General features: G+C 46.4%; 1 protein-coding gene across 1 annotated transcript in view; it reads left to right on the top strand.

Annotated features, from left to right (window-relative positions):
• Window positions 1-26812, top strand: part of LOC135903276 (sulfotransferase 1B1-like) — a 57196-nt gene that overhangs the window by 8743 nt on the left and 21641 nt on the right. The gene's annotated exons all lie outside the window — the stretch shown is intronic.

Here is a 26812-nt window from a genome sequence, read left to right as displayed (position 1 = left end):
GCTCTTCAAATTTATGAATGGAATAAACTTTATAGCTCACGGCCAGGCATGTGTTGCTTTTCGTGAGTGCCCTCCTTATTCCAGGAAATCTTGTCGCCCTGCCGACAGCCTGGTGCTCGGCAGGCCTCGAGGGTTGTCACCGATCAGCAATGCCTCTCACTGGCCTTCTGAAGGTTGCTGTACTTGTGGTGTCTGCGGGTTGTTTGTGCACCGCCATGCCATGTAGTAGAGGGAAAGCAAATATATATAGCTTCACTCATAATTAGCGAGGAATTGACGTAACAGTTAGCGCGGTGTTATGCGCAGTAACTCTTACACATTTTCTTGCCCTATCGATTGGAGTGAACAATCGTAGAAAAAGAGAGAATTAAAAACAAAAACAAGACACAATTAGATTACAAGTACGTCATAAAAAAAAAACATAGATGCATCCCAAAGAGCAATCACAATTCTGATAATAAATCCACGCCGTCTTGGCTTTTAAATGTTGCAGTTCCCATATTTACTGATGACAACGAGAACCACTGAAACTGTCGCACCTACTCCCTCATGAAGATGTGCCAAGAGTTAGATAGACTTCATAAATGTATTAAAATAATTAAATGTAAAATGTATATTTGCGATAACAGGAAATAAATTAAAGACAAGTACAGTAGAAATATAATTTAATATATTTTAATAAGTAATAAAATATCTGCATAGCAACGACGAGCAACGAAACAAATGCAGTATTAGAAGAGAAATCGATGCGATTGGTAAATGAAATTCACCATGGCGATGTATATATCTATGTGCAAGTGTCCCAATACAGAATCCACGAAAGACAACAAAGCTGGAAAGTCGAATGGTAAACCGAGCCGAAGAGAAAAATTTCAAGAAAAGCGGACACTCCCAGAGAGCCCAGCGGCCGAATTGACTGTAGCACACTAAGCGGATGGTAATAACGTCTTCCGGTTTCGGTTCTAGCGAGCGCGTTTTGAACGCCAGGTGGTACACGCCAAGCCGGCTCCGATGATCGGCGCGGCATGTTTTTTTTGTTTTTTTCACATCTACTGCTGAACCACGCGCGGCGTTGGCGGGGAATCGTTTTATTAGTTACTAAAATTGATTGCGAAGGATCTTTACAAGCCTCCACCGAATCTGTGTCACGTGCAATTCCATAAAGAAAACGCAAGACGTCTTCTGAAATGGTGAAATGTTTTTTTTTCCCTATATAAATGCTCGTTCCGGGCTTCTTCTGCAGTCACCCAAAGTTGTGGCACCAGGTAAGCAGCAGTCGTTGCCGTACGAAGCTCCACAGGATGCCATCAGCTGAAAGAAAGTAAATTACAAGCATGCATCATTTTGGTATATTGACCGAACAGGAATATTGCGTGTAGAGGCGAAACGTGCTTAAGTGGTGAATGAGCGGCATTACAAATAAATTCACTTTTACATACATTTCGTAGCAAATAGACTCCTCCCAAACAATGCCATAAAATCTGAAGAAAACGTCCGATTTTCAAGCATCCCTCCCGTCCCATGCATTATTTCCTGCAGTTTAAGAGCAGAACTACACTAGTGACTGCGCATTCCCAAAACAACTTGGCCTCAGTCGACGCGATGGTATGCAAAGTACACAGAGGTGGCTACAACACAGGCTCTTAGCCAGACCATGTTACACGATCGCAGAATGCCTTCTAGTCACACTCGAGACAGATTCGTGGATGCAAAGCCTGTTTTCATTCTCTCAGAAGACAAATGTCAAGTTCTTGAGCTCCTCGCTGTTTTACGCGTCCTGCCGGCGCAAGCAACACATTCCCGTGTTATCACTATCGGCAATCGCTCGTCGCGTTTTCAACAAGCGTGAGTACCGAAATAAGGTATGTGTTGTTGTAGGGCGATAAAAAGCGTCACAAACTTGCCCCACTAAAATTCAGTACTCGCAAAACAAACTCACCACGGCCGGCTTGCTTTTTGCTAACAGCTTCACAACCCCAGGTGCGGCGAGCATGCCACAAAAGTATCCCAAAAAGTTACGAAATGAATTGCAATAATTTTGGGGGTCAGAGAGTGCGTCACTAACTTCTCCCAGTAAGATTCAGTACACGGGAAACTAACTGCGGCACACAGCCTAGCAACCTTTTGCTAACTGCGCCACTACGCCGAGCGCGGCCACTGTGCTTGAAAACTACCCCAAAAAGTAGGGAAATTGGTTAAAATGCAACGGGGGTGTTCGCCTAGCAGAAGGGTCACTGGTTATAGGTTGTAGAGCTATAGGCTTAAAGAGGTCGGCGCTATATCGTAACGGGGAAACAAGCACTTCACGTCGTCTTCTCATGCACCAGCACACCAGCAGGGCGTTATGGTTGGTGTAGGTATCTGGGCATGCGGCTCTTATCGCATGACGGTGCAAATGCCCTGTCGCGGGACAGTGTCGTTGCAGCCCGACCTTGTGTATCCATCGCACGCTTGAAAGCAGCACAATCACAAGGCGCAAGCGCCCCTCACGTGGTATTTTTTCATATTTCGTGGGCTTTCATTGGAACGCTGAAAAAAGCACTACGTGAGGCATATCGTGTAGGACACAACTTATTCAGAGGTTTCTCAAGGTGCTATAGAACTCTGCGTATCAAACTTGAGGTCTGCAGCCAATACTTAAAGAGTTGATTAATTAAACATAACTAATCTGTTAATTGAGGGGAAAATAAAAAATAGCCTGAATAACTCTAGGCCAGTGCCAACATTATGCATTGGGTTCAGCTCACGTCCGGAGTGCCTTTCATTTTTAAAACTTTGGCTCAAGTTATGTGGGACAACCTGTATATATACATATATTGTAACGCCTTGGTTGAGGCAAAAGGGAGAAGAGGACGACGGATTTTTTTGGTGCAGAGAGCAGTACGAAACCGATGCTGGGCTGTTTTTCCTGGACTCATCCATCTAATCTGTCATCTGTAAATAAACATGCCTCGTCTGTAACGGTTTTGTCGTGGAGGTGCTGGGTACTGAACCAAGGAGCACGGTTCTGCAACCACCTGAGCTACGCCGAAGCCGGCGCCTTCCTCGCCTACCCCCGTTGCCGCTGTTAGTCGAGGTGTCTCGCGGTGAAGACGGAACGCGGAATGTGCCAGCTCCTGCAGCTGAAGCCCCTGCACTGGTTACAGCGGCCCCTTCGGTGCCTGCCTCAGCTGCGGCTGTCAGTACCTGATAGAGCCTCGCACATTCGGACGCAAATCTGGCGAGGACGTGGATGAGCGGCTCACACACTACAAACGGGTGAACAAGTATTACCATTTTGATGCGGTAACTCTGCTTTTCAGCGTCGTGTTTTTCTTAACGGACACGGCGCTTCTGTGGTTTCACAACCATCAGGACACCTTCAGGACGTGGAATCGGTTCGTGTCCGAAATAAAGGCTTGTTTTGGGGACTCAGTCGCGAAAAGGAAGCAATCGGAACAAATGCTGCTGCAAAGAGTTCCAGTCCCAGGCGAGATGTGCACGACGTATATTGAGGGCATATTGAAGCTCTGCAAGGCCGTCAAACCTCGCCTATCAGAGGAAGATAAGGTCGGCCACTTCTTGAAAGGAATTGCCGAGGATGTATACCATTTCCTCATCGGCAAAGAAAACCTTGGTACAGTAGCTGCCGTCATGCAGCATTGTCGTACATTCGAGACCCTGAAGATGCGGCGTTCACGCCTAAATTTGGACCGTTGCCGAATGTAACAACCATTACAAGTGTTGACGACTACGCGTCCTTTGATCTCGCGTCTACAACGCGATATATTGCACATGAAGAGCTCGCCCGACAAGTGCATTCGACACCTGATGATGCTGCGTCAATCCGGGGCCCCTCTCATCATGTTTTTATCGTTGCAACTGGCGTCGAGGACACCTGCAGGCCTCACTCGCCACCTTGGCCGCAGCGCAATCACTACCCAGAGTCGAGGTACCAATTCCGCTTCAGCTATCCTCGTCAGCAGGCCGTTACACACAAGGAGCCGTGTGAAGATGCGTTTGCTCCCCAGTGCCGCCCCAATGCTTTTCAGGAGTACAATGCATATCGTCAACATACTGTGTGTTATTTTTATGGTGCTACTGCCCACATAGCTCGGTTCTGTCATCGGCGCAGGGAAGCATCGCGCTACGGTCTGCCATCAACGTTTCCTCGCGCTGGCAGTGGTCACCGCAAAGATCCCAGGTCTATCTATTCCAGGAGCTCCTCACGATAAGCTAGTCGGCGCAATAGTTCTCCCGCTTCTGACCGTAGTTTGACACCGCCGTCCACGCAACTGCACCGCTCCCCTACACCGCGATGGTGAAAGGGAGCGACAAAACACATGTCGTAATACATAGAATATGTGCAATGGCTGTAGTGGACACTAGTACTACCATTTCTGTTGTGAGCCGTTCCTTCAAAGATCGCATTGGCAGCAAAGTTATGTTTTCTTGGCAGGAATCTACAAGATTTTGTGGTGTCGGCAGGGAAATAGTTCATCCTCTCGGAATTTGCATCGTTAACGTCTTGTTGGCCAGAAAGGTGTTCCCAACTGAATTCCTAGTTCTCCAGCCGTGTACACGCGAAGTTGTTCTCGGTATTGACTTTCTCCAAGAGTGTGGTGCTTCCGTCGACTGTGGCACCGATGAACTTTCAGTCAGCAGTGTAATTGCTCCTGACCTCTGCGACGAGCTGCCGGCCGCGGGAGACGCACTGGCTGTTTTTGAAGAACGGACAGTGCCGCGATGGTCCATGTGGTCAGTTGCCGTGTTCGCTTCCGCCTGTGCCGTATCTCCCTTTTGACGCCGTCGTTCAACCTCTGGCTGGTCAGCGTGCTAAGAAAGGCATCTTAGTACTTCGCTGTATTGTGTCGATTAACAACTGAGCCACGTTATTGTGGGCACTTAGCTGTTGGCGAGTGCGTGTTATACTTGCTCGAGGAATTAAGCCACCTGTCTTTGATGATGCCATCGGAAATTCTATCGCTGCTTTAACGACGAAAGAGGTGAAAAACGCTTGACCCTTTGCGAAGGCAGTTGCTCCTACAAGCCACAAATTCTTAGCATGGTTAGTAAGACCCTACGGTCACACGACGTAAAAAAATTGGTCGAGCTATTGAAAAGACATGCTTCTGTGTTTGACTTCTGCGAAAAGGAGAAGCGAGCACCTTTACCCTGTCCTCGAGCTCAGCACAGCATCGATACAAGCTCGGCTCATCCAGTCTAGAAAAAACCTTACCGAGCGTCGTCATCGCAGCGGAAGGTTATAGCCGAGCAAGTTCAGGATATACTGCAGAAGGGCGTTACAGAAGAATCGTGCAGCCCTTGGGCAGCACCTGTCATTTTAGTTAGGAAGAAAGACGGTTCTTGGAGGTATTGAGTTCAGTACAGACGATTAAACACCCTCACAAAAAAAGATGTATATTCGTTGCCTTGGATAGACCATATCATTGACTGCCTGCATTCGGCTTCCTACTTTTCTTCACTAGATCTACAATCGGGGTGTTGGCAAACCCCCATGCACCCGGCTGACAAGGAGCAGACTGCATTCATGACGCCCGATCGACTGTATCAATTTAATGTTTTGCCGTTTCAGATTTGCAATGCTCCCGCTACTTTCGAAAGATTTGCGGACTCGATTCTTCGCGGTCTGGAGTGGGAGGTATCCTTGTGCTATCTAGATGACATTGTCATTTTTGAACGTACTTTCGGCAAGTATAACGCCTGTTTACGACTCGTTTTAGACTGTCGAAAAGGCCGACTTGGTTTTGAATTCAAAGAAGTGCCGGTTTGGCGAACAACAAGCATTAGTCATTGGTCACCTGGTTGACGAAGACGGTGTCAGGCTAGACACCCGGAAAATAGATGCAGTCAGTGTCTTTAAGCCAGCTCAGATACTAAAAGAACTCAGCAGCTTCCTGGGATTATACTTCTACTTTCGGCGGTTTGTGCCCAGACTGGCGGACATTGCTTATTCATTGACAAGTCTCTTGAAAAAAGACAGTCCATACGAGTGGGCACCTGAATGCGACGCGGTATTTTCTCAACTCAAGTTTCTGCTCGCATAAGAACCCATTCTTCGTCACTTCGATCCATCTGCTGCTCCTGAAGTGCGCAGTGACGCCAGCGGAATCGGCACAGGCGGAGCGCTTGTGATAATGATGATGTGTGGAGTTTTGTGGTGCAAGGGGCGGAGTGCTTGTGCAGCGCCATAATAATGAAGAGTATGTGGTTACTAATGCAGCCCGTTCTCCCAGCAAAGCTGAACTAAACTACATTGTGACAGAGCAAGAATGCTTCGCGGCTGTATTTGCTGCTCAGAAGTTTCGTTGCTACCTCTACAGGTGCCTATTCACCATTGTAACCGACCATCATTCCTAATATTGGTTTGTTGCCCTCCGTGGCCGCTCCGGTTATTTATCACGCTGGGCTTTACGACTGCAAAAATTTGACTTCATTGTGTCGTACAATAGTGGACGACGTCATTCCGACGCTGAACGCCTTTCTCGCTTTCTCTGTCCACAACGGCGGATAACGCGGACAATATCGACACCTGCTTTGCTGGTGTTTCTCCCACGTTTCCTGACGCCACAATTTTTCAGCAGGAACAGCGCAATGACTTATGTTTCGAACCGCTGTTCGCCGATGTCTGCAGTCCCAAGGCCACTGGTCGCTTTTGTCTTCGCCGAGGACTGTTATACAAGACAAATTACTCAGCAAGTGGCGCGCGGTATTTACTGTTTGTTCCCGAAAGCCTGCATTATGACGTTCTCCGTGTCATGGGGTATGATGATATGACGTTCGGTCATCTTGGATTCATTCGCGCCTCACATGGAATACAGGAGCGGTTTTACTGGCCTGAGATGCGACAGTCTAATAAACAATACGTGTCGAGCTGCGACAAGTGCCAACATCGCAGCTCGTTGATACCAACGAGCTGTGCCAACGTCGCAGATTGATACCACTTTTCATTGAGCATAAACTCACTGAAACGTGGTGTAAATCTGATAGTAAGATGCTACAGCTTCCTGGTTACGAAGTGTTCTTCCTTAACAGGTCTAACAAACGTGGTGGTGGTGTCGCTATCTATAATCTCGCGTGCAAAAGGTGCCACATTCTGCCTAACCTTAGTGACGTTACCGGTGATTATGAAGTTCTAACAATAAAAAATCGAAATCAAATCATTTCAGTGGTATACCACCCCCCAAATGGTAACATGAAAAAATTTACGGGTTATTTTGACCAGATTCTAGAATATCCGTCACTAAACAAATGTTCGTTTTTGTGCAGTGGTGATTTTAATATTAATATTCTAGACCATAACGCTACTGCACATGATTTCAGCATGAAGATTCTCTCCTGTGGTTTTGTAAACTTAATAGAAACAGCAACACGTGTCACATGCACTACTGTGCGTCGGCACTAGATCTAATAATTACGAACATTGAAACGAGTGTGCTCTCTGCTGGTACAATCGCTTCTGATGTGAGCGATCACTGTCCGGTGTTCGTCATTTTTCGGCATGATCATGCTAAGCGAAATATTGTTAGTTAAAGAATCTATTACTGTGCAGCGCATAACTGATGCCTCTTTGGAAGCCTTTAAGCACGACATTATGAACTTTGACTGGTCCTGTGCGCTGCAGAAAACTGATGTCAATGATGCGTACGATCTTTTTTCTTCGCCATTTCCTTCGTTTCTATTCCAAGCACTTTCTACTCGAAACGTACACGAAAAATACGAAAAAGATAAGAAAAACCATGGTTAACAAAAGAACTTTTCAAAATGATAAAGGACAAAAATCGTCTCTGTCAAACGTTCCTTCGAACACGTGCAGAGGATACACTCCTTCGCGTTAAAAAGTTCAGAAACAGATTAAACTGTGAGCTACGGAAAGCGAAGACATCATATTATCAGGAGCTCTTTTGTAACGTCAGTTCAAGGAGACGAGATATTGCCTGGAAAGCTTCAAACCATGTCCTAGGTCGCCATGCGAATAACTGTCACAAAGTCTATGCCAGTAAATGGCAACGAAATAAAAGGGAGGGCATTTGCAGAATACATTAACAAACATTTTCTTAATAACATTTCATCTCAAGACCTCAGCGACATTACAATCACCACTTATCCTAGTCAGCTTAGTGACACTATATTTTTCGAGCCTACTGATGCAAATGAAATTTATAACGTGTACATGGGAATTAGTAAAAGCGAAGCCTTAGATTTCAACAGTATGCAGATGAAACCATTGAAATATGTTACCCATAATTTGTCCCTTCATTTCACACATCTACAATCTTGCATTTGAGTGCGGGGTTTTTCCCAACGCAATGAAAGCTGCAAAAGTATTTGTCATTTTTAAAGGGGGCGACCAAAACATACAAACAAATTATAGACCGGTTTCAGTACTCCCTGTGTTTTCCAAAGGTCTGGAAAAAGTCATTTCTTCAAGAATAAGTAAGTTTTTTGACAAACATAAGGTAATATCTGAGTCACAATTTGGTTTCAGAACAGGGGAGAGAGAGAGGGGGGGCTCTTTATTAGAAGAACAGAGAATTTTTCCCGCGCGTATATAACCACTGGCATGTTACTCTGTATAGGGATGGGGAATGGGATTAAAGGATTCCAGAAAAGAGTGGGAGAAAAAAAGGATAAAAATAAATATGAAATGTCCTAGTGGACCTGATACTAATTTTTACACGTGACATGGCGGGTAAATGTAGGCTTTTGTATAGGAAGGATGCAATTTTTAAAGTTTTCCTATTTGGCCAATTTCTGTCAGGTATTTGAACAATGAATCCAAAACCAGTCGCTGTTTTGAAGGGCCGGGCATTGGACCTAAGATACTCGGTAACGTTAACGGTTCGTGGCGAATCATGTCCATTTGGTGCTCAAAAAATTGTCTCTCGTCGCGGTACGCGGGGCATTCTAGTAATATGTGCTCAATTTTCTCTAAGTTGCGACAGTTATCACAGTATGGGTTAGTGGTAAGTCCTATGCGGTACAGATAATTGTTCGTATATGCCACGTTCAGTCGAAGACGATGGTACAATGTCTCTAAGTGTCGAGGAAGTGGTCGTGAAATTTTCGGTCTCATTTCTGGGTCAATGTAACGTAGGAAGTTGTCTTGGTGAAGCGGCAGATTCAAGATGCGGTCTTTTTCTTGATAGGCATATCTTTTTGCCATGGTTGAAGCGTCGGCTTTTGTAAAATATGTTCTTCTGAACTGGCGGTATTGGAGTCCATTTCTGGCAGCTTCGTCCGCTCTTTCATTTCCCGAAATGCCGGCATGGCCAGGTATCCACTGGAACTTTATGCAATGCCCAGCACTCTTAGCCCTGTGGTGAAGATAAGCAATGTCAAATGCTGCTGGTTGATTATTGCAACGCATGTGCCTGTTCCACATACTTTGTAGGGCTGCTTTTGAGTCTGTGAATATCACCCATGTCTTTGGCGGCTGCAGTCGAAGTATATACACAAGGGCCTCCTTAATGCCATATAGCTCCGCTGAAGTAGATGATGGCGCTCGCTCAAGACGAAACGAGAATCCTTGTCCTGTAGAGGGAACAAAAAGTCCGCATGATGAACGATGTGGAGTTGTAGAGCCATCTGTGAAAATGTGCGTTGCGGCTGCGTATTCTTTGTGCATATATTCTAAAGCTATCTGGTAAGTCGCTGCTTGAGGCATTTTCTTTTTCGCACTGATTCCAGGTATGTATGGCACGATTTCCAGTGGGGACAGTGTCCATGGTGAAATGTTTCGCGGCATAATTTGTGACGCCTGAGCAGGAATCGAAATAGATATGCTTCCGACGGCCTGCCCAAAGCTAGATGTAGCACGGGTTCTGGAAATATCCTTTAAAAAGTGAGTCTTCGTATGAATGACGTGGCGGAGGTGTATCCGAAGTGTCTCCTGCGAACATAGCACTTCCAGAGGCAGGCATCCAGCTTCTGCTACAGTCCCTGAGCGGGACGACCCCTTGGGAAGGCCAAGACATACTCGAAGGCAGTTGTTTCGTGCTGCCTCGAGTTTTCTCTTGCTTGTGGGAGATATCTTGTGCAGGATCGGGAGGTAATAACGTAGTGTTCCATCGACGTAGGCCTTATGGAGGAGCACCATTGATCGACAGGTGCTGCCCCACTGTGATCCGGCTAGAAATCGGAATACGTGCGACGCCGAGGAAATCTTCTCACTCAGTTTTTTCACTTGGGGCGACCATGTGAGGTTCCTGTCGATCGTCACTTCAAGAAACCTTTGCGTCTTGACGTATGGAAGGGCGCGACCACCCAACACTAGTGGGTATTTTTCCATACATCTCCGCGTGAAAGCCATGGCAACGCTTTTGTCGGGGGACAATTTCAGACCCCTTGGATTTAGGTAGGCCGATATATTTGCTAGCGCTCTCTGGAGGCGTTGTTGGGTGGTACTGCGGGAACGCGCCGCACTCCAAATGCAGATGTCGTCCGCATGCAGTGTGATTTTGACGCCAGGGGGCAGGTTTCTTTTCAGATGGATGAGGACTAAATTAAATAATACCGGGCTTAACACAGCTCCTTGTGGCACTCCCTTCTCGACGGCATAAAGCGCCGTGGGGCCATCCGGGGTACACATGAAAAGTTGGCGTCCTTGAAGATAGTCTGCAATCCATGTGTAGAGCCGTCCTCCAAGACCAAGGGTTTCCAAAGCGTCAAGTATTGCTGTATGATAGACCGAATCATATGCTGCCTTAATGTCTAAAAATAATGCAGTAGGTATGTTGCCAGAGACCAATTCCTCTTCAATTGATGAGACCAAGGCAATGACATTATCAATTGCGGATCTATTTTGCCGAAAGCCATTCATTTCCTCCGGGTAAACTTTTGCAGTTTCCAGGAACCAATTTAGTCGTTTGTAGATCATTTTTTCGAATAGCTTCCCTACGCAGCTAAGCAGAGATATGGGTCTGAAGGAGGCGTAATTTGTTGGCTGCTTCGATGGTTTCAATATAGGAATGACTTTCGCAAGCTTCCATTCCGTAGGAACCCCCCCAGTTATCCATGAGGCGTTGTAGTACTCCAGAAGGCGTAGGCGAGATGTGTGACATAGATTTGCGAGTGCTTCATAACTCACGCAGTCATGGCCAGGTGATGATCGCTTGTTGACGTCGCTGATTGCTGCCGTGAGCTCTTCGATGGTGAATGGTAATTCGAAGTCAGGAAGGGTAGCTCGAGGTGGACTAGGCTGACGACTTGCAATTTGCCGCAAATGTTGTGCCCCGTTGGAAAGGAGCCTGCAGTACTCCTCTGCCACCTCTTTCAGGGATGAGCGCTCATGTAATGAGAGGGCGATAAAAGGATAAAGCTGTTGCGGCTCTTTGCGAATGCCTCTGACGACTCGCCAGATTTTGCTCAGCGGTTGTCGTATGTCCAGTGTCCCACAAAAGTCTCTCCACCTTTTTCGGTCCAGCTTGGTGAGGTAACGTCGTATATGTCTTTGTGCCCGTCGACAAGTTCTGAGGTCTTCGATATTCTTAGTACGTAGAGCCTTCCTTTCGGCACGCCTTCGAATTGCACATAACCTTTCAAATTCCTCGTCGTTTGTTGGTACATTACAATGCTTAGTGGCAGAGCGGGTACTTTGTTTGAGGCAGTGAGCAATTGTCGGTATTATTTCTGTATTCGTAGTCGAGGCTGTGATGCCTTTGTCTACGGCTGCTGTGTAAGCTTCCCAGTCTACCGACTTCAGTTTCACTTTTCTGGGCGACGTCCGAAAATGAAGGGCAGAGATTAGGATCGGGTAGTGATCACTACCTCGAGTCTCGAAATCTGTACACCATCCGAACATAGGGGCCACTTGACTTGATACGAATGTGATGTCAATGCAGCTAACAGTCGTCGGATTTTTCAGGTATGTTATGCTGCCATCGTTCAAGGGCTCTATATTGTATTTTGCAAAAAGCTTCGCCAGCTTGGCACCCCGAGCACATGTATGTGAAGTGCCCCAGATCTCGTTATGTGCGTTGAAATCGCCACAAATAATATGTGGAGACTGAGTGTTTGTCAACAAGTTTTCCAATCTGGTCACGTCGAAAGGTGGTCCTGGTTTCAAGTAGACGCCGATCAGGGTAAACACTTTGGATGCAATCACTGTGGTTGCGCAAATATATTCGTTCCTGTCATGTGGTGTTACGTCAATCGCAGAGGCAGGTATGTCGTTGCGACATCCAACGAGCAGTCGGCTAATTCCATTTTGTCGCCTTGAATGATGAAAATAATACCCCTTTATCCTACAGTGCTCGTCGACGCGAGACTCGGAAATGACTAAAAAAGGGAATCGGTACACTCGCGTAAGATGCTTAAAGTCTGCTAACTTCGAGCGCAATCCGCGAGCGTTCCACTGGAATATAGTACATGTGCGGAAGTGTTTGTTGGTGGACACTGCTTGTGAGACGATTGTTGGCGAAGCCATCGTTGCTACTGCGAAGAATCACGGCTTTGCGCCGAGAAAGAAGACGACACTAGCGGTTCCAAAGCCAGGACGGCCTCTACTTCAGGGATGCTCTTAAACGATGGGCTGGCATGGAGAATAGCCTTGATTGCGGCGAACATCATGGGAATCAGCGTACTTGATATCTCATTTGCAGTGCTACCATCTAAAAACCTTTCTTGGTTCTTCCTGTTCTTCTGCTGCGACCTTGAGGACACTTGTTGCTGTTGTAGGCTTGAGGTTATATCACTTGAGGGCTTTGATAGATTCGTTGCAGTTGAAGGCCTTTGCTGGTTTTCTTTCACGACTGAGGCGTAGGACTTTTTCAAAGCCGTGTCGCTGCGCTGCACCATGTCGTGTTTATTTTGGTTTGTAGATGTATACATCACATCCGGATTCGGTGGTGGTTCTCGTCGTTTCCGTACTTTTCCTTGGATTTGCTCCATCGTCCGTGCAAGAGTGGCTGATTTCTTTTTAGGACACCCTCCGTATGACGCAGCATGCTCAGCTCCACAGTTTGCACACCGAGGCTGGGAACGTGACGTACACTCCTTATGCGTATGTGGACCAGCGCATATCTTGCAGCGGATGGGGCCTTTACAATATTTCGCTATATGTCCGTGTTTTTGACATCTGAAACATTGAGTAGCAGACCCCATGTATTCCGTCACGGGATAACTGCAGAATCCAAGCGACACTCGGTTTGGTAAAGGGGCGTCCTTAGAGAATTCCAGGATGACCGAGCGTCTTCGGATTTCCGTTACTGCACCATCTTCGTTAGGGACGTAGAAAACTTGCCTTTTAGCAGATATGACTCCTTGTTCGCTCAAATACTCCTTGAGGTCGTCATCTGAGTACTCGACAGGAACGTCCTGTATCCTCCCGTACGTGACAGAGTAGGAGTATGGAACTCGAGCTTCTACAGGAATACCCGAGAGATCTGTCACTGTCAGGAGACGATTGGCTGCGGGAAGTGTAGACACTGTCACCAAGAGGCTTCCATCCTTGTTGAGACGATGGTTGAGTATCTTTTCTTGGGCTGTTGTCACGACCGCTGAAGCCAGAAGATTTGGGTTTACTTTCCATAAGCTGCTGTCAGGCTGAGTTGGTTTGAATATAACAGGAACACCTACAGAAACAATCTACAGAATCTACAGAAACAGCGTAATAAACAATGAAGGAAATAATGTTGTATAATATTAATAAGAACTTGTATACGGTGGGTTTTCTCCTTGATTTTAGTAAAGCTTTCGACTGCTTAAATCACCCAATTCTTGGTAACAAACTTAATATGTACGGAATCCGGGGTAGACCACTCACATTGCTTGAAGGATATCTCCGAAACAATCCAGTCGGTGTCTTTAGATAATGAACTTTCATCCCTTTTGCCTATCAAATGTGGTGTCCCACAAGGGAGCATATTGGGACCCATTTGGTTCAATACGTACATAAATGATATTCACTGTCACTGTCACTGTCAGGGGACGATTGGCTGCGGGAAGCGTAGACACTGTCACCAAGAGGCTTCCATCCTTGTTGAGACGATGGCTGAGTATCTTTTCTTGGGCTGTTGTCACGACCGCTGAAGCCAGAAGATTTGGGTTTACTTTCCATAAGCTGCTGTCAGGCTGAGTTGGCTTGAATAAAACAGGAACACCTACAGAAACAATCTACAGAATCTACAGAAACAGCGTAATAAACAATGAAGGAAATAATGTTGTATAATATTAATAAGAACTTGTATACGGTGGGTTTTCTCCTTGATTTTAGTAAAGCTTTCGACTGCTTAAATCACCCAATTCTTGGTAACAAACTTAATATGTACGGAATCCGGGGTAGACCACTCACATTGCTTGAAGGATATCTCCAAAACAATCCAGTCGGTGTCTTTAGATAATGAACTTTCATCCCTTTTGCCTATCAGATGTGGTGTCCCACAAGGGAGCATATTGGGACCCCTTTGGTTCAATACGTACATAAATGATATTCACTGTCACTGTCACTGTCAGGAGACGATTGGCTGCGGGAAGTGTAGACACTGTCACCAAGAGGCTTCCATCCTTGTTGAGACGATGGCTGAGTATCTTTTCTTGGGCTGTTGTCACGACCGCTGAAGCCAGAAGATTTGGGTTTAGTTTCCATAAGCTGCTGTCAGGCTGAGTTGGCTTGAATATAACAGGAACACCTACAGAAACAATCTACAGAATCTACAGAAACAGCGTAATTAACAATGAAGGAAATAATGTTGCATAATATTAATAAGAACTTGTATACGGTGGGTTTTCTCCTTGATTTTAGTAAAGCTTTTGACTGCTTAAATCACCCAATTCTTGGTAACAAACTTAATAAGTACGGAATCCGTGGTAGACCACTCACATTGCTTGAAGGATATCTCCAAAACAAGCCAGTCGGTGTCTTTAGATAATGAACTTTCATCCCTTTTGCCTATCAGATATGGTGTCCCACAAGGGAGCATATTGGGACCCCTTTGGTTCAATACGTACATAAATGATATTCTAAGCATAGATCCTTCCATTGATTTTGTGATATACGCGGATGATAGCACACTTCTTTCAGGCCCTAGCCTTTTAATGGTGAAATGTAATCACCTACTGATTAAATTGTTTAGGTGGTCAAGGATGAATAAATTAAGAATTAATCCTACAAAGTCGAAGGCTATAATATTTCGCGCAAGAAACAAGCCGATAGTACTGCATTGCATGCTTCACTTTGAAGATCACCAAATAGAAATAGTTGAAGTGCACAAGATACTTGGAGTACATTTTTCCTGTTATTTAAACTGGGATTCCCATACTGACTTTGTCTGCAAGAAACTCTCTTCCGTATGCGGGGTTCTATCGCGATGTCGTGAAACTTTACCTTGAAAATGTAAATTACAAGTTTATTACGCACTTTTTTTTCTCATCTTAACTACTGCAATTTAGTATGGGCCACAATGACCAAAACTAACATAAATAAGGTTCTCGTACTGCAAAAGAAAATTGCTCGAATAATCGCCAATATTGATAATACAACTACCTCCAAGTATGCTTTTGAAGCACATAACATTGTCCGGGTCAACCATTTGTATCACTTTCAGTTGTTACAAAAAATGTATTTTTCGACGGCATCCATTGCCGATTTTTATTCGACTCTGGCATCTTTGGACATGCGTCATGCTAACATACATACAAGAACTATTAATACATGGAATATACCACGTTTTAGTACTAACTATAACTTACAAAGGCTGTCCTACAACCTGCGCCATGTTCTTAAGACATATAAAAACACAATGGATATACCTAAGCTTAGCTGCGGAAATATTTTGTTGAAATGTGATTTTAGGCCTTTTATGTTTTTCTTGATTATTCCTATTTAATTCTGAACATTTGTATGGCCATTTGAGCGTTTCTATTTTCAATTTTATTGTTTAAATTTTTTGCAATAGATTGTTACACTCTATGTTTAACTGGTGAATGTTTTCTCTTTATTGACTGTAATTATTGTATGTGTGTCCGATTTCTGTACCACTCGTGTTCTACTGCTCGCAGGGGTTTTCTGAACATAGTCAAGCTGCTCATGCAGCTTTTTGCCAGAAAACCCTCCAGTTGAACCCGGAAAATAAACGTACTTACTTACATACTTATATCTTCCTACACAGCTGCTTCCGTCCCTGCCTTTTTGTTACGCTGCGTAATTCTTCGCCACGGTCCGCCTCATGTAATCATCAGTGACCACGGTTGCCAGTTCGTCGCCGACGCCGTGGAAGAATTTCTTAGACTCCGCACTTCGCAGTTCCTCCAATCAGCACCATATCATCCCCACACGAATGGCCTTGTCGAGCGCTCCAACCGCACGCTGACCAACATGATGGCTATATATGTATCATCCAATCACCAGAACTGGGATGACATCTTACCGTTTATAACCTACGCCTGCATTACAGCGAAGCACAAAACTACGGACTTCAGACCTTTCTACCTGCTCTCTCTACGTACGGGCATCGTGCAGCTGTCTCGATGCTATTTTCCCTTTGACGCTCCATACAGAGGACTCAGTTGTCATAACTTAGTTACGTGCTGAGGAAGTCCGACAAATTGCTCGTCTGCGTACATTGGCACCACAAGATCGTTCCAAAGAGCGGTATGACCGCCGCCACAACTCGGTTTCATTCGAAAAAGGTCACTTGGTGGGGCTCTGGACCTCGCAGCGTAGGCGCGGGTTATGCCAAATGTTCTTGGCTCAGTACACCGGTCTCTTTACATTCATTGACCGCATTAATGATTTAACATATGTGGTCGCCCATGTAGGGCCACAAGCACGTCGCTCTAGCACTACTCAACTTGCGTACGTTGTGCGCCTCAAGCGATATTATACTATCACTCAGCCCTAACTCCCATGGTGGGCTTCGTCTGCGAAACGGGGAATATAACGCCTTCGTTGAGGCGCAAGGAAGAAATAGTGGACGACGGAGCTTTTCGGTGCGCAGCGCAGAACAAAACCTGGGCTGGACATTTTTTCCTGGACTCATCCATCTCATCCATCATCTGTAAATAAACGTGCCTATTCCGTAAAAACATATATATTGCTACGGGATAGTATTTCCAATGATATATATATGCGTATATATATGCGCATATATATATATATATGCGTGCGTGGTGTGTATTATGCAAATGAGTTGCATCCCTACATTAGAATAAGTGCTTCAATAGCACGACTTTGCAATTGGCAAAGGGCAACAAAAGACACCTATTAAAACCCTCCAGTTCTCAAGTTGGTATTGTATGACGGTATGTCATTTTATTAATCTCGAGTAAGACATATTGGACATGTTGAAGCCAGTTACAATAGGAAATGGACTTTACAGAGTGATAATTTTTCTAGCAAAACACTCAATGCCGCTCAATGTTAAGACCTTCCTATGAGGTCTTGACGCTTCAAAACAGCCTAGAAAAATAAATGAGGCGCTCGATAGGCAAGATAGACGGAAACAAGAATCGGGAGGAGACAAGCTACGAATTACGTAAATTTTAGCTGTACTAGATGTTTTGTTTTTTGCTTGAACGCTACAGGTGCTTCAATTCTTCTCGCTGATTTTCTCTGAACCCACTTTTTCACGTTTCCTTAATACCCCAACAAGCATAACTATGACCCGCCGTGGTTGCTCAGTGGCTACGGTGTTGGGCTGCTGAGCACGAGGTCGCGGGATTGAATCCCGGCCACGGCGGCCGCATTTCGATGGGGGCGAAATGCGAAAACACCCGTGTGCTTAGATTTAGGTGCACGTTAAAGAACTCCAGGTGGTCAAAATTTCCGGAGTCCTCCACTACGGCGTGCCTCATAACCAGAAAGTGGTTTTGGCACGTAAAACCCCAAATATTATTATTATTATTAAGCATAACTATATTGACACGCACACTGCTTTATCTGCATCCGGTGACCCAATTTAACCGGCCAACAAATGTTAAACATCGCTCGGTGAAGGACGCCCCTGCACATATCGGAAGTTTCGCGTATGTTATCGATGGTTCTAACCGTTGTCTGTTGTCGACGGACCTTGTATGATCTGATTACATACGCGACACGAATTATGTATACTCCGTTCCATACATAGCACTCAACGCTGTGGAAGCTACGCAAGAAGTTCGGTCAAGATAAGTTATGACTCCGCGCGTTCCGTCCATGCTCCGCTGCGCGCAAACAGCGTTCACTCGCGTGAGCATGCATGCGAGGCTTCTCGCGACGGGTTGCAAATAAAAAAAAAAGAACAACACAAATAAAAGTGATCTACAACAACGCCATCGCCGCCGTATAACATAGTGTGTTTGTTTCTAGTGTTAAAACTTGTTTCATTCAACACTAAGCTTATATAAAGAACAGTTGCGCACAACTGCGGTAAAAAACAACATCGAACTATATTCAAGTGCGAATGAATCCACTGCAAGAAGACTCTCCAGCTTCCACAGCGCTGACTGCTATGTATGGAACGGAGCTTAGTAGTCTCGGTAGGGCGCGCGGGCACCGGCGCATACGCTGGGACTTTAGACCACTGATGTATGAAAGCCGACGCGCTTGAGCCGCAGATCAAACTTTAGAGGATCGCCGCTTTCGCTGCGATTGAGTGTTACATTTACTGGGCATAAGTTCGCCCAATAAAGAGTTAAATTTGTAACTCCAGTTATGACTCTGCATCACACTTCACCATCGCTGCTACGTGATAATATTTCTAATGCAAATGTTTCAATGATACCGCGCAAGACTAATTCCTAGATACGTTGGCTGCGCAGTGAGCTACCACAAATAAAATCGTACGACAGCTTTTGATATGATATGGCCTGGCAACGCGTTCACTTGTCGGCGCGTGCCAAAGCGTACCAACGCATGCCAGTGGCTGGGTCTTAAGGCGGGCATTAACACGCCGAGCGCGTCTAGAGGACATCCAGCCTAACAGTTACTGTGGGGGTGCCGCGCTGAGTGCGTCGTGTGAGCGTGATTGTTAAGCCAGAAATTCAATCATGTTTTTTTGTTAAATTCTGTCCATAGGTTCCATATTCGTCGCTCAGTAGGCGTCCAAGCTTTGGTGCGACAATATTGCTTACCTCGTATGTCCTGTCAGTGTCGGAGTTGAACCACCACGTTTATACTACCAAAAGGTTTCTATGTTCCCTGGAATTTTTTTTAATTCGCCTGCGACAGATGGCGTAATCGTCGTCCTTGAGCTCGATTATCCGAAGAGGTGGACATTACTATTTCAAGAAATCAAAACACATATTCAACTAATGAAAAAATAATTCACTCTTTAACTTCTTAATTTACTGCATTACGGTACATATTGCCATTTGCGTATTGTAGCCGGTTATTTTGCAAGAAGTATCAAGTTGAAGCAAATCTCGAGGGTTACACCTGTCTCAAGGTAATATTTCCTAATGTGTGGGACGAAAAACATCGGCGTTGCAGTTACTTTCATGCTTCAATGCCCAAAATAGCGTTTTGCCTAAAAAAATTAAGAAAAGCGATGTCTTCACGCACGTCATGCTGATTTGAGTGAAGAGGGACGAGGGGTCAGGGACGACTGCCAGCACGGTCAGTGGCTATTCGCGTTGATAAGGACGGCGGGTCGGAGCTCGTTGCTTCAGCGATTCATCGGAGCTCAGACGCTGTGAAAACTTCGGCCACAGCGAGAGGGGACTTCGCGATATGCATATGAAAGACGTCATCGTCGGTATCCTTCATTATGTGCTAACATTTAACAGTTGGCTATGCTGTTAGGAGAGGCCTTTGCCCTGCAGTGGGCGTAACCAGGCTGATGATGATGATGATGATGATGAGGATGATGATGATGATGATGATGGTGGTGGTGGTGGTGGTGGTGGTGGTGGTGGTGTTGGGCTGCTGAGCACGAGGTCGCGGGATCGAATCCCGGCCACGGCGGCCGCATTTTGATGGGGGCGAAATGCGAAAACACCCGTGTATTTAGATTTAGGTGCACGTTAAAGAGCCCCAGGTGGTTGAAATTTTCGGAGTCCCCTGCTACGGCGTACCTCATAATCAGAAAGTGGTTTTAGCACCGTAAAACTCCATAATTGAACATTTAGCAGCTTCTGTCATTGAAGCATCGACACGCTTCCACAGGTAGAAGACGTCCTCGATATAACTCGTAAATGTCTCACCAGGATGTTGCACCCGAGTGCCCAAACGTTGTTCGGCACGAAGCTTCCAGACCGCAGTGCGGTCGAAAACGTCGAAGAACGACTCTTCGAAAGCAGACCCGATCTGAAAGTCCGTTTCAGATGGCGCTGTTCAAGTCAGATGGCACTGTTCAAATTAGTGGTACCATACCAACAATTTTGCATGCTCACTCTCTCGTACCATGTGAGCCAGTCCTCGACGTCGTAGTCGTCTTTGCCACTGAGCACAGTGGGGTCTCTGTGAAGAAGCGCGCCGGAACAAAGAACGGACGGTGGTGTTGATGTCGGCTGGCCTGGTCGACGGTATAGCATGCGGGATCGGACTTCCGGGGTGCAGGCGTTGTGGACACCCCCGCACCTCCACCACTTGCAATGAGGTTTACTGGACGTGGGCTGTTAATCCAGAAGCACTATTGCAAAGGATGAGAGTGGCTGTAATAAAAAGCACCGCTGTAAGATTTGGCATACGATCTCACCGCTGCCACATTATTTAAGATTTGAAGTCGGGCTTGTAGTACGGTCGGAGGAACTTGGGGCGACAGGACGAGGCGAGCAGGATTTATTTACATTATTTACATTTGAACAAGTGATACATTTACACAGCCTAGCGTGGCTTCCAAATGGAGCCCGCAAGACGAAGCATACAGCAAACGAGCACACAGCTCACGAGTACATTGACGAGCACAGAGCACGACGACGAGCACACCTAGCAGCCGACAAACCGCCGTTTTTAAACACTTCGTGTTCCCTAGATCCCTAGGTGAGGCAAAAAGTTCGACGTCATCGTAAACAAGCCGCCTTTCTGCCGGACGTTTTACACGCACACTCTCACACACAGGTTTCGGTGCCCCCTCCGAGGGCCGATGACTTTGCAGTAGAGAGCTGACCTTCGCAGTGCGGTCGTCGTGGTGTCCATTGTCTTGCGTCCCCGTAGCCAGGTGGTCACGCCTGACCCCAGCCGGCGCCTCTAAATTCCAGAGCTGCCTTTGCCTTGTAGTCGCCACATCTGTCAGCAGACTGTGACGAATCCTGGGGCCCACGTACCGCAAAGCACCCTTTTGTCAGGGAAGCTGCCCTTGCTGCCCAACGTGGCCAGCCCTGCTGACGTCACCGGTCCTCCGAACGAGGCGCATGGTGGATTAACGCTGCCGTCCTCGCTCGTTCTCTGAAGGGAGCCACCACCACGGGTGGATCGAAACACGTGCAACGGGCTCAAATAGCTTGCACGTTGCCACCTTCCCAGCTTGTTCACACAAGGCCGACGTCAGCCTTTGTAAATATCAAGATGAAGGGACGCGACGTCGCCATTTATGTGCAACTACAGCCAAACGCAGAAGCACACTTTTGTTCAGTCAGCTCACGCTCGGAAATAAAAAGCGGGTCAGCAGTCGTTGCAACCTTTGCCATAACACTACAAGCGAGACATCGGATTTTTATAGAGATAAGTGGACATTCTGTGGAATTTAGTCAAAATCTATTTCTTTTTTCAGTATTTTTTTAAAGCCGATCTTAAGCTTTTATCACCTCTTTCCCTGCAGACGGTGCTAGTGGCACGAAACTCAACGAGCCAAGAAAACGTAACACTCTAAAACAACAAGTCAACGAAACGTATCGACGTTGACGTAATCTCCGTTCCGCTGAAACTGTCGAGTCAGTGCACGAAGGTAAACACTATTACAGCGAAACGCCGTTGCTAGTATAAAATCACCTCGAACAATTTCTGTCATTCACGGAAGGAGCAGATTAGCGTATCTCTTTATCATACGGGAAATAATATATTGAGAATCAATGATGACTTTCGGGAACATTCCAACAAATGTCGGCCCCGGTCGCTCATCAACTACCGGTCATCTACCCGTACACTGCGTGCTATTACTGTAAGCCTTGGTTCGGGAAAGCGAAAATGCTATCCAACAACACGCATCACCTGACCCGCCGCTATAACTCAGTGGGTATGGCGTTGCAGTGCTGAGCACGAGGTCTCGTGTTCCAGCCCGGATTCGGCGGCCGCGTTCCGATGGTGGTGAAATAAAAAAGAGCTTGCATACCGCGCACTGGATGGCCGTTAAAGGACACCAGGAGGAACAAAATTAATCAGGAGCTCATCACTACGGCATGCCTCATATTCAGATCGCGGTTTTAGCACGTAAAACTCGAGAATGAAATTAGCACATATGAGCTAGATAAGCTGCCTTCCTACTACCCCATCCATTGCCCCCAGACTCCGAGTCGCCATCCTAACACCGTCAAAAGTACCCGGCTGCTTGCCGGAACTCTACTCAAGTTATTATTTCAACTCATCTTTTTGTTACTCGCTCGTTAAGCGCCTTTTCTAAAACCACAAACGCACGCCGCCTACGACGCCTCTGGAGGCTCCGTAACCACTCACTCTCCCAACTCCCTCCTATGTAATTCTTTTACCGAAATAGCGTTAAGAGCCCCGTCAACCTCCGGAAAGGGAATGTGAGTTTCGGTTTCAAGGAACATGCGCACTCCTAGGGGTTGCCGGGCTTCCTAAGATCTGGTGCAATGAAGTAAAGTAGATGTAGGTGCTCGCATCTTTTGTCATTCACAAGCTTTTAGAAATAACGAAAATTGAGTGGGTGGCAAACAACTCTTCTTTCTGCTTTGTCATTTTTATGTCTGTTTTTGTGAATTTTACATCGGCCGTAGCGCGGCAAATGGTTGACTTCGTGCAGCTGTCGAGCTTGCCTCCGTTCAGCCTTGCCACTCACTCAGCGATATCAAAAGTTAGATCGCGCTCGGTTACCAGCTTCAGTTGACGTGGCAAGTATTAAGATGGCAAAGATAAGACAGATAAGCTTGATCATGCGAGCAAGGAACGGAAGACGCAGGAAACCAGGTCAACCAAGCATTAGATGAAAATGGCAAAATTGGCGCATCACATGCTTTGTGTGGCTCTGTGCTGTCCTAACAACAGGATTTCCAGTTCTGCGAAGTTTTTCATATTTCTTAATGACAACAGGTAAATACAAGTGTTTCACTCTATTTTCTGAGCAGGTATCTAATTTACATGAGTAAACCAGTTCTGTGCATGCTTGAGTGGACTGACATAAAGGCAGTGTCGCTCAACTCATTCGTCTGAACGGCAGCCCATCTGCTGCCGGTAAAACACTTGCGAATAAGGGTTTGAGTGCTTGTTTGTGAGGCTAGGCATTTTGTTCACTCCTTACTCTACAGCCTTGGGGTTTTATAAATTTGAGGATTTATAAATATATCAATTTTATAAATGAAGGCGAAACGATGCACGGATGTAATTCCTTGTTGCGTTTTGAGACGCCACTACAAGGATATCGTACTAAAGAAGGTTTAAGCTGTGTATTTTGTCTTAATTTTTCTGCAGAATGACAATTTTGCACTGCTTGGAGGCCATTTTTTTCAAGTTCTAAATGTGTGAATAAAAACAAAACCATTCAACTTTTTCTTATGTTGGCTTTTTGACTCACTGACAAATCAGTCATCTTTAGCTGGTGCACTTCGCAACACTCGAACCAAATTAACGAATGATGGGGCCAGGAAGTTATTTTTCATGCTATACGCACTATATCTCCAGGCTAGCTGAGCTGTAACCCTTGTTACGTTTCGCCTACGACGCGCGGTATAGCCGGCGCGGATACAACGGACGCCGGGGCTTCGTTCAAAGCGGCGGACATTTTGGCCCGTTCAGCGCCGCCGCAACGCCTCCCCGCCAAGCGCGTCCAGGCATGTTTTGATGCCCCGTGTCGTCGTGTGTGCGTGTGTGTGTGTGTGCATGTTGGTGCCCACGCTTGTCAAAGCGCGGCAGCCGGGGAGAGGAGCTCCCCAAGTGTGAAGCGAGGAGGTCTGACCGGCGCCGTACCGGCGGATGCGTCACTACACTCGTCTCAACGTGTCTCTCAGCGTGTCCGTGCCCCGCCGTCACGTGGCCTCATCCTGAGACGTTCCTTCTTGCCCTCAACCCCGAAAGTATAAAAGCAGCTGCCCCCGGACGCCAAGAGAGAGGCTCCGAATTCTTCCGTCGAGTAGCGTGCTCTCCCGTCTCTCCACTTAGGTCGACCTGACCGGCCGCTCTTTTGCAATACTAGAATAAACAAGTTGTTCTGTTAGCAGTCGACTCATGCTTTGCCAGGACCTTCGGATGCTTGCAGTTGTGCCCCAGACCACCAGGCCAACGCTACCCTTGGGGCTTGCGACCCATTTGCAACACCCTAAATGTAACCCCAAGATAGGAAATTCAAAGCGAGTACCTTCACGACACGACGAAATGTAACATTTTAACTGCAAATATTTATGCTCAACGATGGTTTCCATAAATATTTCTCAATATAATTGCTTGGCGCTCGCGTACACGAATGATGTCTCAGTGCTTTAAAAAATGAATAGAAGTTTGCAAGGTAAACGCAGCATAAGAAAGCACTTCGAAAACACGGTACACTTCAGCGGGCTGTGCCCTGTGATTAGGTCACTTTGGACGCGCGGCCAGCAGACCTGATAGACGAGCACGCTTGCATCAGAAATGGAAAAGGAGGGCTTCCTCGACAACCATTATCCTCCCGGCTGCGCGCCATCTCCCTCTACCTTCTGACCTCATCAGTGACGTCATGGATGCATTGTTTTGTTTTTGAATTATTTCCAGTTGGTTCCCGGTAACCACCAGTGCTGGAAGCGGCGCTGGCGCAGCGTATCGGCGTTAGACCGATCGTCCCAAGGGACGTACACGTAGTTTCCGCACCCTGGCCCCATGTTGCAGAAAATCCGCCGTCGGCGTCCCGCGTCCGGAGCGGACCGTTTTGTGAGCAAAACAACCATTCAGACCCATGCATGTCCCACCAGGGACATGCATGGGCGCAGAGCCGTTACTGAACTATTTGAATTTGTCTAAGTAATATGCGTCAGAGAAATCGTAAAGCACGACTCACACACAACCTACAGATCATAGCGTTGGATTGCAATTTGAGTATATCGGAATACACAATTGAGTTACGCAGAAACTCAAACACAAACCCCTTTTGCAGCGTTTCTACCATTAATAGAGCGGCACGGATGGTTCATTGCAACACCATCCAGGTGGCGCTTGCCTCCACGTATCCGCAGCCCACGCAAGAAAGCGCGTTTCTATAAGAAAGCTCGCCTTGGTGCGCAGCATTCGCGGCCAGCGTTTCCTGGTAAACACTGCGGTTACATAAGCTTCAGTTGCCGGGACGGGTGAGGAGCAGTCAGGGATCTTAGAGCGCTATCGCGTTCTACTCTTGAAGGCGAAGCTTAGGCGTCCTCCAATTTTTTTCTGCCGGCTTCCCACTGTCCCACTTTTGTATCCTCGTCTTAGTAAACACGCCTAAAAGCATTAAATTAAAATCAGTCCCTCCCTTTACAATCAGCTGCTATAAACAACGATAGCACGTGATTTCAGTGCACTAACCCGTTAAAGTTAATCTGCCGAGGATGACGACGCCGCAGTTGACGAAGATTGGTCCTTCTATTTAAACGTTGGCCAGCCTTTCTGAGGCCCCTTATCCCTGTTCATAACCTTTATAGCACGAAACGACAGAGAGAAGGGAGGAAGGCAAGGAGCAAAGCCAAGGCGGTTAACCAGACTAAATCCAGTTTGCTACCCTACACGTGAGGAGGGGGATGGGGAGTGAAAGAGAGAGAAAACATAAGTATATCGCACTTTCACATGCACTAAATTGCGTGCAGGATATATATAGCCGGGCACTCAAGTCTGTTGCCTTCAGGTAGTGAAGAAGTGCTCGAACTGCTTTCTGGGCTAAAGAACTGTGAAGCCAGGCTCCCAAGATCTCTGCTTCTGTAAATGACCTATCGTCCAGTCTATTCAAGGCCCACTGAACATACTGACGTTGGTAATCAAACCGGGAATAATGGCACTGAAGATGACTGATGGTCTCTTCAAACTTGCGCTTAACGCATATTGGTGAGTACGCCATTGCTATACGATAGCTGTAGAAGTTTGTGAATGCTACTCCTACCCTCAGCCGACAAAACAGTGTTGCGTCATGTCGTGAAAGGTTTGCTGGTAATTTCAGTTTCACTTAAAGGTCGACGCTGCATAAACGACAGTTACGTTTTTGTGGTGTATGCCAGTAGCGTAATGCGATGGTACGAACGAGACTGCGACGCTCTCTTGCAGCATCTACTCTCGATAAAGGTATAAGGAGTGTCGGGGATCCAGCCTGGGCACGTCGGGCAGCGTCATCGGCGAGGTGATTACCAACAATGCCACAATGTCCCAGCAGCCACTGAAAGATTATATCATGTCCTAGTTCAGAAGCGGACAATGGCAAATTTTGTTTATTTTGGAAACCAGACATTCATAATTGCCACGTCGTAAACTTTGCAAGCTCTGGAGGGCTGCTTTTTAATCACGAAATATGGCCCATTTGCTAGCCCGTTTTTTTTTTCAATGTATTCGACAGCAGCGTAAGGAGCGGCAGTTCGGAACCTGTAGAAGTCGTTACGTATGAAGTCTTAAACTTGATGTCGACCGATTGAGATGGTATAACATTTGCGACCATCAAATTTTCCGAGACCGAACCGCCCGTGTAAAGATGGATTCGGTTAGCGTATGAACAATGCAAAAGTTCCAGAGTGATCTGCTTGAGAGCCGCGGTGGTCAGGCTAGCTTCACTCTTTCTGGAACAGCAAAGTACACAGC

This window comes from Dermacentor albipictus, chromosome 2 (genome assembly GCF_038994185.2).
Source record: "Dermacentor albipictus isolate Rhodes 1998 colony chromosome 2, USDA_Dalb.pri_finalv2, whole genome shotgun sequence".
Taxonomy (NCBI): Eukaryota; Metazoa; Arthropoda; class Arachnida; order Ixodida; family Ixodidae; genus Dermacentor; species Dermacentor albipictus.
This window is presented reverse-complemented; position numbering and strand designations above follow the sequence as displayed.